Below are 17,323 nucleotides of genomic sequence, written 5' to 3' on the forward strand. Positions count from 1 at the left end.
GTTTTTTATGTATAAAAGTTGCATCAGAGAATACAATTTACTATGTGGCCAAATGGACATTTAATATTTTCTTTATTCTCCGTAATGGATTTAATCTAGCACTCAAATCTGCTGGAATTCCTTTTGCAGGGATGGGAACAGCCCACATGGTTGAGAGCAAAATACAATGCCCTCTCTGTACAGGCAACCAGCTTGGTAAGGGAGCACAGCCCACAAGAGGCTTCTCCCAAACTCACATCACACTGACTCACTCATCCTCCCAGAGGGAAGTGTGGGAAAGGAATGAGGAGAGAGAGGCCAAGGGAAAAGGAGTAGGAAGTTCCTCATAGAAATATGAGGCAAGAGAAGTCGAGACACCCCCCGCCCCTTAGCATCCATCAGCAGCATAGAGAGGACAGTGTGAATGATAATTGGTGCAGAGGGAGGGGTCAGCACCTTAGAAGTTCTAGAAGTGAGGTAGACAATGAGCCTACTGGGTAAAGTGGTTAAAAATAGGTGAGAACAGGAATGTATGGAGAATAGAGACCAGTGTTTATGGCCACTTTTGATGGTTCAGATGGACAGGTAAGAGGCTGAACAGCACATGTGACAGGTTTAAAGGGCTAAAAGTACAAAGAATCCAAGTTCTGTCGAGGGGCAAAGCCTGATGGATCTTACTCTACTTGTGTTTGGAGCCCCAAAGGGTTGCACCCTAGGAGAAAGGGTAAATTAAAAGTAAACAAACAAAAGTGAACAGGTTCTCAAAGGAACTGCAGCTCATTTTAGGATCCCTTTTAACCCCTATAATTGAACTGAGGTGATACCAGAATTATGGTGCAAACAGGCAACTGACAGAAATGAATACAAATATTTTCTGATAGAAGATAACACCATCCTAGTCCTTAATTTACTTATACAAACAATATTACAAATAAACTATCTGGCACATAGTTAAAAAATATCCATGCACATGCAGAGACAAGATAACAAACATGAATAGGAATGAATGGAAATACAAGACAATAGAAATAGATCTTCAGTGTTCCAGATATTGGTGTTATCATAGACCATTAAAATAACTAACATTTTATTGTTCAAGGAAAAAAGAGACAAGACTGAGAATTCTGACAGGAAAAAATAGAAACTTTAAAAAGTAATCATATTGAAGTTCTAAGTTTCAAAGTACAGTAACCCAAAATAAGAGCTCAATGGTTGGGTTTAGTTGCAGATTAGATGCAACTAAAGGAAGAATTGGTGAGATGGAATATAGGTCAGAATAAATTATACAGAATGAGTCATGGAGTGACTAAAGGAATGGAATATGCAGAAAAGAGCATAAGAGAAGACACAATAAGAAAGTGAAAAATATGTAATTGAAATCTCAAAAGAAGAGGAGAGAGAAAACAGGGCAAGAGCAGTATTTTAAAAGAGAATAGCTGAGAACTTTTGAAAACTGATGAAAGACACATCACAAAGCCCTGAAAATCCTGGGCAGCATAAATAAAAAGAAGGAATATCTAGATACATGGTAGTAAAACTGTTGAATAAAAAAGGCAAACAAAATTGAAATCAAGTGAAGGCAGGATTCTTGTTGTCAGTAGCGAGAAGGCAAGGTAAATGTAAAGGATCAACAATAATGCTGAGAGCTGACAACAGAATCATCAAAATCTTGGTACCTGATTGAAAAAAATAACTATCAACCAATAAATCAATCCCTTGTGGAAAATATGCTTAGAAAATGAAAGTGAAGTAGAAACATTTTCAGTTAAACAAAAGTAAGATACTTTTTCACCATCAGACCCACAATGAAAGCAATAAAAGTGAATATTCTTCTTTAGGTGGAAGAAAAATGACTCCATGTGGAAGCTCAGAGATGCTCCCAAGAGAAACAAAAATGGTAAGTATATCATTCAATAAATTAGTGTTATCTGTTTAAAATAATAATAAAATTTTATGTCATTTAATATATAGAGAGAGGATTAAAATAAATTATAACAATGTCATCTAAATTGGAAGAATGAAATAAAGTGTTTTAAGATTCTTCCATTGTCTAGGAAGAGAGTAAAGTACCAATTAATTTATTTTATGTCTCTAGGGTAAGCGCTGAAAAAATAATAAAAATGCATATAAATTCCAAGCTAATGGAGAGAGGTGGTAAAGTAATAGAAAATAATCCAATAAGAAGAAAAGAAAGAAGCAAATAAATAACTTCATAAAACAAAACAAAGACACAGAACAGGTGGGATAAATAGAAAGAAGCAAGTAATACAGTAGATTTAAACTTTACATGGAAAGGTAAAGCTGAATAGCTAAAACGATTTTGAAAAAGAATAAAGTGAGAGAAATCAGTCTACCTGATTTCAAGACTTTTACTATATAGCTAGAATAATCAAGACTGTGTGGTATTGGCAGAGGGTAGACATTTAGATCAATGAAACAGAATAGAGAACCCAGAACCCACACAAACATAGCCAATTGATGTTCAACAAAGGTACAAAAGCAATTCAATAGGCAAAGGCTAATTTTTTTAACAAATGGTGCTAAATCAATTGGATATACATCCACTGCCTCCCCAATAAAAAGGAACCTAAACCTCATGCAAAAATTAACTAAAAATGGATTACAGATTTAAATGTAAACATAAAATCATAAAGCTGATAGAAGAAATCATAGGATATAATATTCAGAACCCAAAGTTTGGGGAAAGAGTTCTTAGACATGACACCAAAAGCAAGACCCATAAAAAAAAATACTGATAAGCTGCATCACAATTAAAAACTTTTGCTGTACAAAATATCATATGAAGAGGATGAAAAGACAAGCTACTGACTGGGACGAAATATTTGCAAACCATATGTCTTACAAAGAACTCATATCTAGAATATAGAAGAACTCTCAAAACTCAACAGTAAAACAATCCAATTAGAAAATGGGCAAAAGATATGAAGAGGCCTTTCACCAAAGAGGATACATGAATGGGAAATAAGCACATGAAAAGATGTTCAACATGACCGGACATTAGGGAAATGAAAATAAAGACCAAGATGAGACATCACTACATACGTATTAGAATTGCAAAAATAAAAAAAATAGTGACAGTATCAAATGCTGGCAAGTATGTAGAGAAATGGATCTCATACATTGGAAAGTAATATGGTACAGCCACTTTGAAAATCTGTTTGGCAGTTTTTTAAACAATTAAACACATTTACCATACATGTTGTCAATTGCATTGCTGGGCATTTCTCCCAGAGACATGAAAATGTATTTTCACACAAAAATCTACACATGATTGTTCATAGCAGTTTCGTTTGTAATAGTCAAAAACTGGATAAAACCAAAATATCCCTCAATAGGTGAATGGTTAAACAGACTTGGTACATCCATACCATGGAGTCCTACTAAGCAATAAAAAAGAAGAGGGACTTCCCTGGTAGCACAGTGGTTAAGAATCTGCCTGCCAATGTAGGGGACACCGGTTTGATCCCTGGTCTGGGAAGATCCCACATGCCGCGGAGCATCTAAGCCCGTGGACCACAACTATTGAGCCTGCGCTCTAGAGCCTGCGAGCCACAACTACTGAGCCCACGTGCCAGAATTACTGAAGCCCACATGCCTAGAGCCTGTGCTCCGCAACAAGAGAAGCCACCACAATGAGAAGCCTGAGCACCGCAATGAAGTGTAGCCCCTGCTCGCTGCAACTAGAGAAAGCCTGCACACAACAACGAAGACTCAATGCAGCCAAAAATTAAAAAAAAATTTTTTTTAATAAATTAATTTTAAAAAAGAAGAAACTATTTGATACATGTAGTAATTCGCATGAATCAAGGGCATTATGCTTGTTGAAAAAGATCTCAGAAGTGTTACACACTGTATGATTCCACTTATATAACATTCTCAAAATGAAAAATTTGTAAAGATGGAAAGTAGATTAGTGTTTAACATGGTTTAGGGCTGGTGAGCTTAGGGGGTGGCTGTGACTATAAAGGAGTAGCAAAAGGGAAACCTTTGTGGTGATGGAATAGTTCTGTTTTGTTTGTGACTGTGGTTACACAAACTTACACAGGTGATAAAACTGCATTCTATGTACACACATTGTACCAATGTCAAATTCCTGGTTTGGATATTATACTATAATCATATAAGATGTAAAGTGAATGAAGTGTACAAGAATCCTTTCTGTACTATCTTTGCAACTTCCTGTGAATCTATAATTATTTCAAAGTGTAAACTTAAAAAAACAACTGCACAAATTCATCAGTAACTATATTAAATGTAAATGGATTAAATGCTCCAATTATAAGACAAAAATTACCTGACTAGATTTTTGTTTTTTTAAGCCAAATTCTATTTACAAGGGGTATTTTAAAAACACTGAGATACAGAAGGTTTGATTGTAACAAGATGGAATTGGTAACTAAAGAAACGTGGTATAAATTATCAAACAAAGTCAGTTGAAGCAAATACTGCTTGTGAACAATCATGTGGTTTTGGAGATCTGTTCTTTTATTTGCCTAGTGTTTTATAATTAGCCAGACCATAATATTAATACGACTGACATAAAAAACAAAACAAAAATTCATGCCTCACTAATGATGGAATAGAACCATTTCACACACACACACCATGTTGTAGTAGTTAAACATTAACTTAATTTTTAAGTAACTTAAAAAATTGGTAGTGTGTTGTTGTAGTTTATCTCATGACTGTTTCCTAACACTCTAACCAAGTTTATTCTATACACATGATTTTGTTTTGTTTTGTTTTTCTTTTATTGTCTGGTTCTGTTTCTACCTGCTCTACGAACTAAATGTTCAAGGACCCTTTGGCAAATAGTATATAGCCTATTGTTTTAAGCTTGCTTGTTTATTCTCCCATTTTATTAGTAGCCATGTCTGGATTTCATAAATACTTCTATTGATTTTGTACTTAATACTCTCAGTATTATACAACTGTTCAGAAAACAGCAGCATTATTAAAATGCAGAAAGTAAATGGATTTCTGGGAAGAGGAATATTCAGTGAACATCTAGAGAAGGAACTAAAGAATTTTTATAAACATACATAAACACAGCCATTTTGCATGTTAAAATCAGCTTATTCCATTGCAATCTCTCCCACGGATAATCTTTTTCTTTCCACTGAGAAACTCTCTAATAATGAATGATCCATCATGAAGAGACCCTATTTGAAAATGAAAGCATAAAAATTTCCTGTGAGATTTAGATGCCATTTAAATTTATCTTTATACGTATACTGCTTGAATACTAATTGCTGCTTGCCCAACTCAGGAGCGAGGTGTTTACTTTTTATTATTATTATTAATAACTTTAAGATAATGATTAATTAGACCATTTTATATAGTCTTGTAAAGTTTTATATTTCATAAGGCAGTTTTCATAAGCATTTTTATATTTGGTCTTCACAATATGCTAAGGGTTATTTATGGCCATCGTTCTTATTCCCATTTGCAGAAAAGGAAACTAAAGCTCAGGGATGTTGCCTGCCTTATTCCAAACCACAAAAGTATTCAATGGCAGGGCTTGGTCTCACACCTAGTCTTCATAACTTCTAGCCCAGTACTGTGTTTACCTTGTCACACTGCCTTCCTTCCTTTAGTGACAGAAGTGCAGTGGCTTCTTCTCTTTTAAAAGGATTATCTCAGGAAGAATGTACATAGGCCTCTCTGACACCTTCCTCATTCTATGCTCGTGCTTCAGACTTCACTTTTCCTGAAGCCTATAGTGCATGGGGACCATGCTGTAATCTGCCTGCTGTGAATTTGTGTTTCCTCAGCACATTTATATGTTTGTTTCTGCAGCAGTATGTGGTCCCATGGCAAATTCATGGCAGGCTGATTGCTGGTTTTCTTTGCCTCCCAATGTCAGTTGAAGCCAAAGTGATCAAATAAAATCCAAATCAGGCAGAGTGCAGTGCCAAGCACAGACCATATGAAAAACCCCAACTTTGAGAATAAGATTGGCAACATTATCAGTATTGAACACTCTGATAAAATTTCCCTGAGAAATGCAATTAAAGACTGCTGAAGAATAGAAATGAAAACAAAGTGTTGGTTTTATTCTCAAGTTTAAAAAGAAGACAACTTTAGTTGGATTCGCATCCTAGTCTAATTATTGATTTCATTACCACAAATGAAAAACAGAAGAACTATAAGGAGGTTAAGATCCAACAAAAACATAGCAAAATAGTGGGGAGGGAGTGGAAGGAATGTGGAGAAATTGTATGCAGGGGGTATAAAGAACAGCCATTTTCAGAAGAGCTTTTTCTAACTAGGAAAGATAGATCTTGCAGTCACTTGCATTTCAAAAGTTTCTATGCATTCAAAGCCTAGTGCCTGTCTTAAAGTGAGCTTGAGGGTTTCACAGTGACTGGGATGCAACTAAGCTATTTCTGGATGATGGGATTCATCTGGCATGGCAGGGTGGCCTTGTGCACACAAAAGACACTTAAAATCGTTTTTTCTCTGACTAATTTATACATTAAAAATAAACTGCCTTAGAAGCGTTTGCTTTTTTGGATGACTTTTGGAGGGCCTGCTGTTTTAACCATTCCATAGCAGAATCTGCTCTATTGTGTACAGAGTCAGCCTTTGATGTATGTAGAACTTAGACAAAGTCAATCTGAGAACTCCAAAGAAGATAATCAGGAAAGAAACTTACGAAAGTAAGGCAACAAGCATTAATAAAAGAAGTTGAGATTTTTTTGAAGGGAAATTTGGGAAGAAGGGAGAGTTGGTCATGGGAGTATGATCAAGAGTGGGTTAGACTGACCACTGAACTGGCCACTGCCCAGATTCCTTCAACTGGGCTGTTTCCCAAACTTCAGTCATTCTCAAAACATGTTCTTGATTGTTTCCATATCACCTTTCAAACTGCTCAATCTTTTATTTGATATTTTTATTTGAATTATGTTTCTTTAAAGCAATTTTATGTGACATATCATAAATGGAAAACCATTAACACCTAATATAGACAGAAGTATAGAAGAAAATATAATAACAATTTCGTTAAATTCTAGCAGCATATATTATTGTTTGCCCTAAATCCTAAGCTTGAGGCCTCGCCTTTTCATTCTTGCTAGAAAAGGAGATTAAGATGTGGTAGAGGAGTTTTAAACTTACATCATCATTAAACTGATTCTTCTTCTTTGATGTAGTCTGACAGTTTAAAGGAAAATTATAAATTGAATAGTATCCTTAATTTGTAACTAAATACTGTTGTTACTATTTGGTGGTTTGTTTTTTATTTCAAGCAACACAAACCATTATTAGGAAAACATGGAGTAAATCACTGTAAATATTCATGTAAATAAGATGAACTGATCACTGTAAAGTCCTTTCCAAATATCGTTACTTGGGTGAATCAGCCCCACTCTCCACTGCTGCCTGTATACAATTTGCATCCTACTGACCAAGATTGAAAGATTCGAAGTAGGAAGCCTAATTGGCTTAGAGAATGCTTCCATTTCTTGAATGGTGAAGGCAGGGTGTTTGAGCGACAGTTCCACAAGAATGTGTGCAATAAGGGTATGATAGTTAATTTTGTGTGTCAACTTGACTGGGCTGTGGGATGCCCAGATATCTAGTTAAACATTATTTCTGGGTGTGTCTATGGGGGTGTTTCTGAAAGAGATTAGCGTTCGAATTGGTGGATTGAGTAAAACAGGTGGCCTTCCCCAATGTGGGTGAGCATCATCCAATCTGGTGAAGGCCTGGATAGGACAAAAAACTGAGGAAGCTTGAATTTGCTCTCTGTAAATTGTGTGATAATAATTTACATTAGGACATTCAATATTTTGTAATATTTTTTGCAGTAATAATAATCTATCAAATCTAACTCCATTGCAGTACTTGAAGATTATATATATATGTGTGTGTATTTTATATATATAAAATTCTTGGTTAAATTTGACAATTGACAATCCAGTTGCCTTAGACTCAGTAGAGTAAAATTCCTCCAAATTGAAATTAATTTAAAACCATCTAAGAACTATAATATTTCAATAAAAAGGTTAAATTTGTTATTAGAAAATTACATAAAATTCTTAATTATATCAATATAATTAATGATTGTGCTGAAAAGAAGTAAAAAATAATTGTCCTGGAAAATATAATTATGATTTAGGCGTGATTTTATTTTTTATCTATTCAAACACTCTCATTCCAAAACAGAATGCCCAGACATGTGCAATGATAATTAAATTTAGGCATTTTTAAAATTTTACTAAATTTCAGTCATATAAAAACCATGGATTTACAAATATTCTAAAATATTATTATTTTAAAAATGTACTTTTTCTAGGTAGTATATTTCAATCAACATCTATTTGTGACTTGCAAGTTTTAAATATGTAGCACTCTCAAATGTTTGGAACAAGACTATAGAAATAGAACAGCAAATTTAATCCAAAGAAAGCAAAATGAAGAGGAAAATAGATAAAAGAAGAAATGAACAAAATAGAAAACAAGCCTACAGTTGAGAGAACTGACAAATTTATTCTTTTAAAAGGTTATAAAATTGTAAATCCCTCATGAGATTGATGAAGACAAATTGAGAGAAGGCAAAAATGAACAATAGCAGATGTAAAAAAGGGGGGACATCACTACAAATCCTACAAACATTAAAGCCACCATGAGAGAATATTATGAGCAAACATCAGATAAAATGTAGAAATTTCTAGGAAAGAAAAACTTAACCAAAATTCAATCGGGAAGAAACAACCAGTTGAATTGTGTTGTTAACCATTAAATCTATTGATTTTATAATTAAAATTATTCCCCCAAAGGAAATTCTAGGCTTAGATGGTGTCACTCGTGAGTTCTACCAAATATTTAAGAAACAAATAACATCAATCTTACACAAAATTTTCCATAGATAAGGAATGACTTCCCAACTTACACTGTGAAGTAACATAACCCTGATTCCAAAACCTAACAAGGACGTTAAAGAAAAGAACAATAATAAGGCAGTCAGACTCATGAACCAAATCCTGCAACATACAAAACGCATAATATATCACAACCAATTTAGATTTATTCCAGTAATGCAAGGGTGATTTAATATTCAAGAGTCAATCAGTGTTATCCAGCAAATTAACACAATAGAGGAGAAAAATAATATATTCATTTCAATAGATACCCAAAAATAGCATTTGATAAAATTTAGCATCTATTTATGATTAAAAATTAATAATCCTTACCATACCAAGGACACATAGGTTGATGGAAAAGGATAGACTTTTCAAAAAGTGGTATTAGTTTAACTACATATTTTTTACAAACAAATACACAAATAGAAAGGAAAAAGAAAGTTAACCCCTATCTCACACTGTACACAAAAATTAATTTCAGGTTCACTGTAGATCTAAATATGAAACACAAATGAATGCAGCTTGTATAGGATAGTAAATGAACACATTTTAATGTTCTTGGGATACGGAAAGATTTTTTTAAACAGGATACAAAATATATCAACCAAAAGGGAAATAATTAATATTTTTGACTACAATAAAAATGATCATTTCCATTCTTCAAAAGATAACATTAAGAAATGAAAAAGCAAGGCAATCAAAATAATAACAAAGATCTTATATCCCTTCAAATGAATAAGAAAGTCTACCTATAGAATAATGGGCAGGATTGTTGGACAAGCACTTAGAAAATAGATAAATGGCTAGGAAACAACCCTGTCAGTAATAAGGAAAATGCAAATTAAAATTACAGCGAATAATGTCCAAGAACTGCTCAGTGGATAAACAGATTACAAATATATTCCTACAATGAAATGCAAGTTGGCGATAAAAAGGAGCAAACCACCAACACACATTACAGCATGGATGAATTTCAAGAGCATTATGCTAGGTGAAATAAGACAGACACAAAAGACTACATACTCTATGATTTTATTTATGTAAAATTCTAGAAAAGGCAAAATTATAATGACAACAGATTAATGGTTGCCCAGGTCTGTGGGTGGGGAAGGGAATTGGCTGTAAAGGGACAGGAGAAAGCTTTTTGGGGTGTTGGAAATGTTCTATATCTTGTGGGTGGTGGTGGATACATGACTATTTATTTTGTTAAAAATCACTGAACTTATTCATACCACGAAAAATTATAAGCAATAAAAATTAATGAATCACTGTTCCAATATGGATGCATTTTTAAAATACAGTGTTGAGAAATAATAATAATAAGGGTATTCATATGATCACCTTATAAAAACTCTAAACTACAGTATTCTAAGCCATGATAGTAGTCACCTTTGGGCAGAGGGAAGGGAGTAATGGTTGGGAAAGGGCATGAATTGGGAGAGGGTCTCGTGGGAGCTGGCAGTGTTCAGTTCTTCAGCCGGGTAGTGAGTTCATGGGTGTTCATTTTGTGATGAGTTCCTGAATTATGTATTTATGTTTTCAGTACTTTTATGTTGATTATGACAAATGTCTTGCTGTTGGAAAGGTGGGAAATGGGGACATGATTAAATGTGTGGTTTTGTTTTTTGTTTTTTTTGAGATGGGAGATACTTGAGAAATATTACTTTTTCGTGAGACTGATTCATAGAGAAAAATGGAAGGAAAGTGTTTTGAAGGGACAATTAATAGTGCAAAATTTCTGAGGAGAGAGGATTTAGAGCTTAGCTAAAAGAAAATTGGCCTTTTATTAATCAGAGGGAGAAGGAGAAATGTGCACATGTAGGTTTGTGGATGGAGAGCACAGGGAGTTCCGGTCTCGTGGCTTCTCTTCTCAGTAAATTGGAAATGATGTGACTTTGGGGGAGGAAGTAGAAAGATGAGCAGATTTGCAGTTTGAGAAGTGTAACGAAGTTTGAAAAAGTAATTGCAAAGGAGAATGTGAGATTGACCTTGAATTCACTTGTTAGTGTTATGGGCCCAAAATGGCTTGGTGAGTTGAATATACTGTGGGAGTCCTATAAGAAGAGCCTCTGTTCTGGACTTAGACTATAGCAATGTGTAGTTTGGCCTCTTTAACATGTTTACTGCGGCTAATTTCCAGATCTCAAGGGGGCACATGGATTATACATGAAATCGCTGTAGCTCTAAGTAAGTACCCACAACTAGTTCTGGGAGTAGCACACAGAGATGGAGTCACGAATGAGATCTGCATCTGGTGTAGGCAAGGTGACTAAAAAAGAGGAACATTTGTCAACAGTCACAGATATCTTGACAATGGGGTATTCTTCGAATACAACCTGTGTATAAAATTAGAGGGAACATCCTCATACCTGAGTTATTTGTCTAAGTCATAGAATTCAAAACCAAAGAAACATCAAAGTATGTGCTTATCAGAAATGGCTAGATGTGGATCTTATTTTGCCTAATGCTAATTTCAAATTCAGAGGGAAAATTAGCGAGAAAGTGTTAATGAATCAACAAGAATGGGTTTACTATTTATGTCTACTCTTTGAAAGTAATTCAAAGCAGTTGTCATAGAGAGGATTAGCCAGCAGTATTATTCTTGTGTGTGTAATCATGTAATCTTGTTTTTAATAAGATTTATACTAATCTTGTATATTGGAAGGGATATAATGCCTTTGAGGGCAATTATAGTTACTTTATCAAAGTAAAGTGACACCCAGCTCAAACTATTAGGCATCAGTAAAAGAGATGAAAGTTTATTATATGCCATTAAAAAAATATAAAAGCAAACAAAACATTTTAAATAACATTCTGGCATTGAAACCTTATTATATTTTGTTTTATTTTTAAAAATCATCTACACATTTTCCTGGGGGACTATCAAGAGAAACAAAGATAAAAATAGGTAGTCAGAGAATGACAGGCAAAAATATAAACACATTTTTCTTTTTCCTGTTGGCTCTTTCTTGTGCAAGTTGAGAAATAGAGATATAGGAGAAAAAGAGGCTTTGGAGAAATTTCAAGCAAAAGATTTACCTTCAGGCTCAGATGGGAAGCAAAGATTGGTAGACCCACTTGAAAGTAGATCTTTAGATTTAGGATTAATTATTAAAAAGAAAGATTATAATCAAAGATTGTGTATATAATTAGTGATCGACTATGCAGTTAAAGGATCTTAGATGCCCAATGGGGTCTTTGAGTTCATTTTGTTAACTGAATTTGTTTTATTTTATGAAAATAATACTTGATTATTTTTAAGGTTAAACAATAAAAATATATAAATGAAAAGTTAATATTCTCAACTCTGCTTGTTCCACATTGGGCTAACTAATGTTAACTGCTTGCATCTTTATTTCTAGATATTTCTGTGTTTATTCAGTCATATGCAAAGAGGTGTATTTTCTGTGTGTGTGTGTGTGTGTGTGCTTAAAAACAAACATGGGATCTACCTCAACAGATTACTCTGAAATTTGATCTTATCACTAAAAATATATCATGGCCATCTAGTCCAACAAGTAGATATAGTATAATTTTACTCATTCTTAAATACCTTCAGAATATTACATAATATGTATATGCACCATCAACTACTACTACGTTCTACTACTAATATACATTCAAGTTATTTTAAGGAATTGGCTCCTGTGATTGTTGAACCTGCCAAGTCTGAAATCTGCAGGACAGGGTGTCAGGCTGGACACCCAGGGAAGAGTTGGTGTTGCAGCTCAAGTCCAAAGTCAGTTTGGAGGCAGAATTCCTTCTTCACTGGGGAACCTCAGGCTTTTCTTATAAGGCCTCCAACTGACTGAATGAGGCCCACCCACATTATGGGCTTTACTCAAAGTCTACCAACTTAAATATTAATCCCATCTAAGCATTAATTCATGCCAATGTCTAGACTGGTGTTTGACCAAACACTGGGTACTGTGACCTAGCTAAGTTAAATTAACCCTCACACTATGTATATTCCTCTGAGATTTGCTTTTTTCATTCAACATTTTGATTTTGAGATTCTTCCAGACTGCAGTTTTAATTCATTCAGTTCTTCTGCTACATAGTATGCCATTGCATGAATGTATCACAATTTGTTTATCCATTTGTTCCTATTGATGAACATCTGAGATAGTTCCTGTTTTGTTTTTTTTTTTGGTTACAAATAATATTGCATTGAACATTTTGGATTATGACTCAGTGTTCAAGTACAAGAGTTTCTTTAGATAATATACCCAGAGGTAAGCTTGCTGGATGTTAGGATATGCACATATTTAGTTCACAATAATGCCAAATTGTTGTTCAAAGTGATGTGCCAGTTCACACTCCCACCATCAATGAGAGTTGTGCCTGTTGTGCCCCATCTTGGTCTTGTCAAGCTTTTAGATGTTTGCCAGTGTTTTAATCAAAAATAGGACTCCTGGATTCTCTCATGAAGACTGCTAAATACCAGCTGTGTGGCTATTGTCACAAAGGGTCCTTCCAGCCTTCAATTCTACTGGTTCCAAAGTCTCACCTCAAACTACTAAGGTAGATAATGTCAGAAAACAAATCAACATCACACCAACTTACTGTGCACCAGAACTGAAGACATTTAATTTAACTTGGCTCAGGATGTTCACTGGGTTAATGACCTAGAATATAAATCAAGCCGTTGGGTGTCAGTTTCTGAGTAAGGAATCTATATGGTTGTTTTTACACAGGACAGTTGAGTAGGAATGGAATTACAGTTTGCCTACGGCAATAAATAGAATAGTTGCAACTGAATTTTTCATGTTAAACAGATGTTACAAAGTCATTTAAAACAGCGCAGTTCACTATGGGTTTCTTACTATTTAACATATTTTCTATTAGAGGGCTGTGAATTTAGGGGAACCAGGGACAGTTGAATGAAGCCTGAAAATTTGAGAGCTTTGTTTTATCAAGTGTTGGTTTAAAGAAGCCTTTTTTGAGCTTTTAAAAAGCAATTTTCTCCTCAACTTACTATTTCAAAACGGGCTTAATTTCATAAGCTATCTTTTAAAATGAAAGCCTGTGCTATTCAAACACACAAAAATACTTACTGTAAGAACAACATTTTTGGACTTCAAGAAGAATCAGCGATTCCATTTCCTTCTCTTACTAGTGCCAAATGGAATTTGGATGAAAAGTTTTCCATATGAGTGGTAACCATATGTGTGAACATCAAGAACTTGGTATAAAAGTTGACTAAAAGAAGGCTACTGCTCTCTTAAACAAGTCCTGTTTAGAGATAGACCAGGGTCAGCATACTTCTCTCTAAAGGGCCAGATAGTAACTGTTTTTAGGCTTTGTTGGCCATACAGTCTGTTGCATCTGCTTATCTCTGATGTTGTAGCTTGAAAACAGCCAGAAAAAAAAACACATAAATAAATGGTTGTGGCTGTATTCCAATCAAACTTTACTCAAAAAACAGGTGATGGACTGGACTTAGCTTGCAGGTTGTAGCTTCCCAACCCAATTTCGGCCATTAAGTAAATGATATTAAATATTAAGCATAATGCACAGAACATTTGCTACAATAAAGACTCTGATGTCCCTCTAATGTGAGATAATCCTTGCCATTCCTCCTTATTATCATTTTTTCAGAGGATAATTGCACTGGGCTTTATGTTGAGCTATTGGTACTGCATTTAAAAAGGTTAATGAAATCCAAGGACATGGTATATCTCTCCATCTCTTTGTATCATTTTTAATTTCTTTCATCAGTGTCTTATAGTTTTCTGCATACAGGTCTTTTGTCTCCTTAGATAGGTTTATTACTAGGTATTTTATTCTTTTTGTTGCAATGGTAAATGGAAGTGTTTCCTTAATTTCTCTTTCAGATTTTTCATCATTAGTGTATAGGAATGCAAGAGATTTCTGTGCATTAATTTTGTATCCTGCAACTTTACCAGATTCATTGATTAGCTCTAGTAGTTTTCTGGTAGCATCTTTAGGATTCTCTATGTATAGTATCATGTCATCTGCAAACAGTGAAAGCTTTACTTCTACTTTTCCAATTTGTATTCCTTTTATTTCTTTTTCTTCTCTGATTGCTGTGTCTAAAACTTCCAAAACTATGTTGAATAATAGTGGTGAGAGTGGACAACCTTGTCTTGTTCCTGGTCTTAGAGGAAAGGAAAACATAAACAAGATGAAAAGACAACCCTCAGAATGGGAGAAAATATTTGCAAATGAAGCAACTGACAAAGGATTAATCTCCAAAATTTACAAGCAGCTCATGCAGCTCAATATCAAAAAGACAAACAACCCAATCCAAAAATGGATAGAAGACCTAAATAGACATTTCTTCAAAGAAGATATACAGATTGCCAACAAACACATGAAAGGATGATCAACATCACTATCGTTAGAGAAATGCAAATCAAAACTACATGAGGTATCACCTCACACCAGTCAGAATGGCCATCATCAAAATATCTACAATCAATAAATGCTGGAGAGGGTGTGGAGAAAAGGGAACCCTCTTGCACTGTTGGTGGGTATGTAAATTGATACAGCCACTATGCAGAACAGTATGGAAGTTCTTTAAAAAACTAAAAATAGAACTATCATATGACCCAGCAATCCCACTCCTGGGCAAATACCCTGAGAAAACCATAATTCAAAAAGAATCATGTACCACAATGTTCATTGCAGTACTATTTACAATAGCCAGGACATGGAAACAACCTAAGTGTCCACCAACAGATGAATGGCACATATATACAATGGAATATTAGCCATTAAAGAGAAACGAAATTGAGTTATTTGTAGTGAGGTGGATGGACCTAGAGTCTGTCATACAGAGTGAAGTAAGTCAGAAGGAGTAAAACAAATGCCGTATGCTAACACATATATATGGAATCTAAAAAATAAAACAAAAAAACAGGTTCTGAAGAACCTAGGGGCAGGACATGAACAAAGACGCAGATGTAGAGAATGGACTTGAGGACACAGGGCGTGGGAAGCATAAGCTGAGAAGAAGTGAGAGAGTGGCATGGACATATATACACTACCAAATGTAAAATAGAGAGCTAGTGGGAAGCAGCCGAATAGCACAGGGAGATCAGCTCGGTGCTTTGTGACCACCTAGAGGGGTGGGATAGGGAGGGTGGGAGGGAGACACAAGAGGGAGGGGATATGGGGTTATATGTGTATGTATAGCTGATTCACTTCGTTATAAAGCAGAAACTGACACACCATTGTAAAGCAATTATACTCCAATAAAGATATTTTAAAAAAATGTTAATGCATTCCTTCTAAGGGCATTAATGCATTTCATGGGATTGTTTATAAGCAAGTTTTGATTGATTGAATCTGTTTATTTATTGATTGTAACAGTCCTTCCATGAGGTGGGAGAAAGGGCTGCTCAGCTAGGCTGGTTAATTCCACAGATTTGGCAGGTGTTTAAGCTTTTAAACCAATGGCCCACAGGGAGTGGGTGAGCCTTTCCCCTTGCAGCTGTGTCCTGCTGGCAGTCAACATTCCTCCCACTGCCTACCACATGCCAGCTTTAGGAGGCAAAGTGCACACATTGTGGCTTATCACAAGCTGTTCTGCCTCTTTCAAAATCAGCTGAGTACTGCATGAAACACAGGGTGTGAACCTGCACCGGCAAATCCTGCTTAGAGCTAATAATCATTAGCAATGATCCCAGACTTTCATGGGTATCACACACCAGCCAGTGGCTGTATTTAGATGGACCATGGTGTGTGTGTGTCTGGGATGTGGTCTGGAAGAAGGGTAATGTCCCTTTTTATTTCTCAGGAGCCCATTGTCTTCTCTCCATTTTCATACCACTCCTCTAGTGAGAGTTACCATCTTTCTCTTAGACCTCTAGAATCCTTTCTCTGAGTCTTCTCACTTCACTCTAATCCATTCTCTACACAGCAGCCAGAGTGACCTTTTAAAAATGCAGTTCTCATCATGCCATTCCTCGACTTAAATTTCTTTTTTGGTGTCACACTGCCATTAGGAGGAAGCCACAATTATCATGACTTTCTCTCAAGACTATTCATGCTCTGACCCCAGCTCACCTCTGCACCTCATCCAACTCCACTCCCTCCCATGCTACTGTGTTTCAGTTGCTCTTGCACTGTTCAGTTCCTTGAACTAACTTTCCATACTGGCTCCCACCTAGGAGCCTTTACTCCTTTACACATGCTATTGTCCTATTGATCTTCTGTTTATAATTTTGATTTCTTAAATAGAGAAGAGAGTACAATCCACTATAATCTGTTCTCTCCAACTCACATTGTATAGGGTCTCAACTTGTTCTACCAATTACTGCAAGTCTGATATGTTGCTAATTAAATTAATTATTATTTAGTAATTGTTGTTTTTGGCAGTGGTCTAGAAATGTAAAGAAGAAATTCAGTGATTTTAATCAACAAGATACATGTACCTCATCTTATGAAATACCAGTTAAAGAGTCCTTGAAGCAGTGTTGCCAAAGGCA

The 17,323-nt window shown here is 35.2% G+C and overlaps 1 long non-coding RNA gene across 1 annotated transcript in view; it reads left to right on the forward strand.

Moving 5' to 3' along the window:
- Window positions 1-1,587: 1,587 nt before the first annotated feature.
- LOC125965040 (uncharacterized) overlaps window positions 1,588-17,323 on the forward strand; it is a 126,265-nt gene continuing 110,529 nt past the window's right edge. Inside the window, exon 1 of the long non-coding RNA XR_007478504.1 lies at window positions 1,588-1,876. This is a non-coding gene — a long non-coding RNA (uncharacterized LOC125965040). The remainder of the gene's footprint in view (window positions 1,877-17,323) is intronic.

This window comes from Orcinus orca, chromosome 7 (assembly GCF_937001465.1).
Source record: "Orcinus orca chromosome 7, mOrcOrc1.1, whole genome shotgun sequence".
Lineage (NCBI taxonomy): Eukaryota > Metazoa > Chordata > Mammalia > Artiodactyla > Delphinidae > Orcinus > Orcinus orca.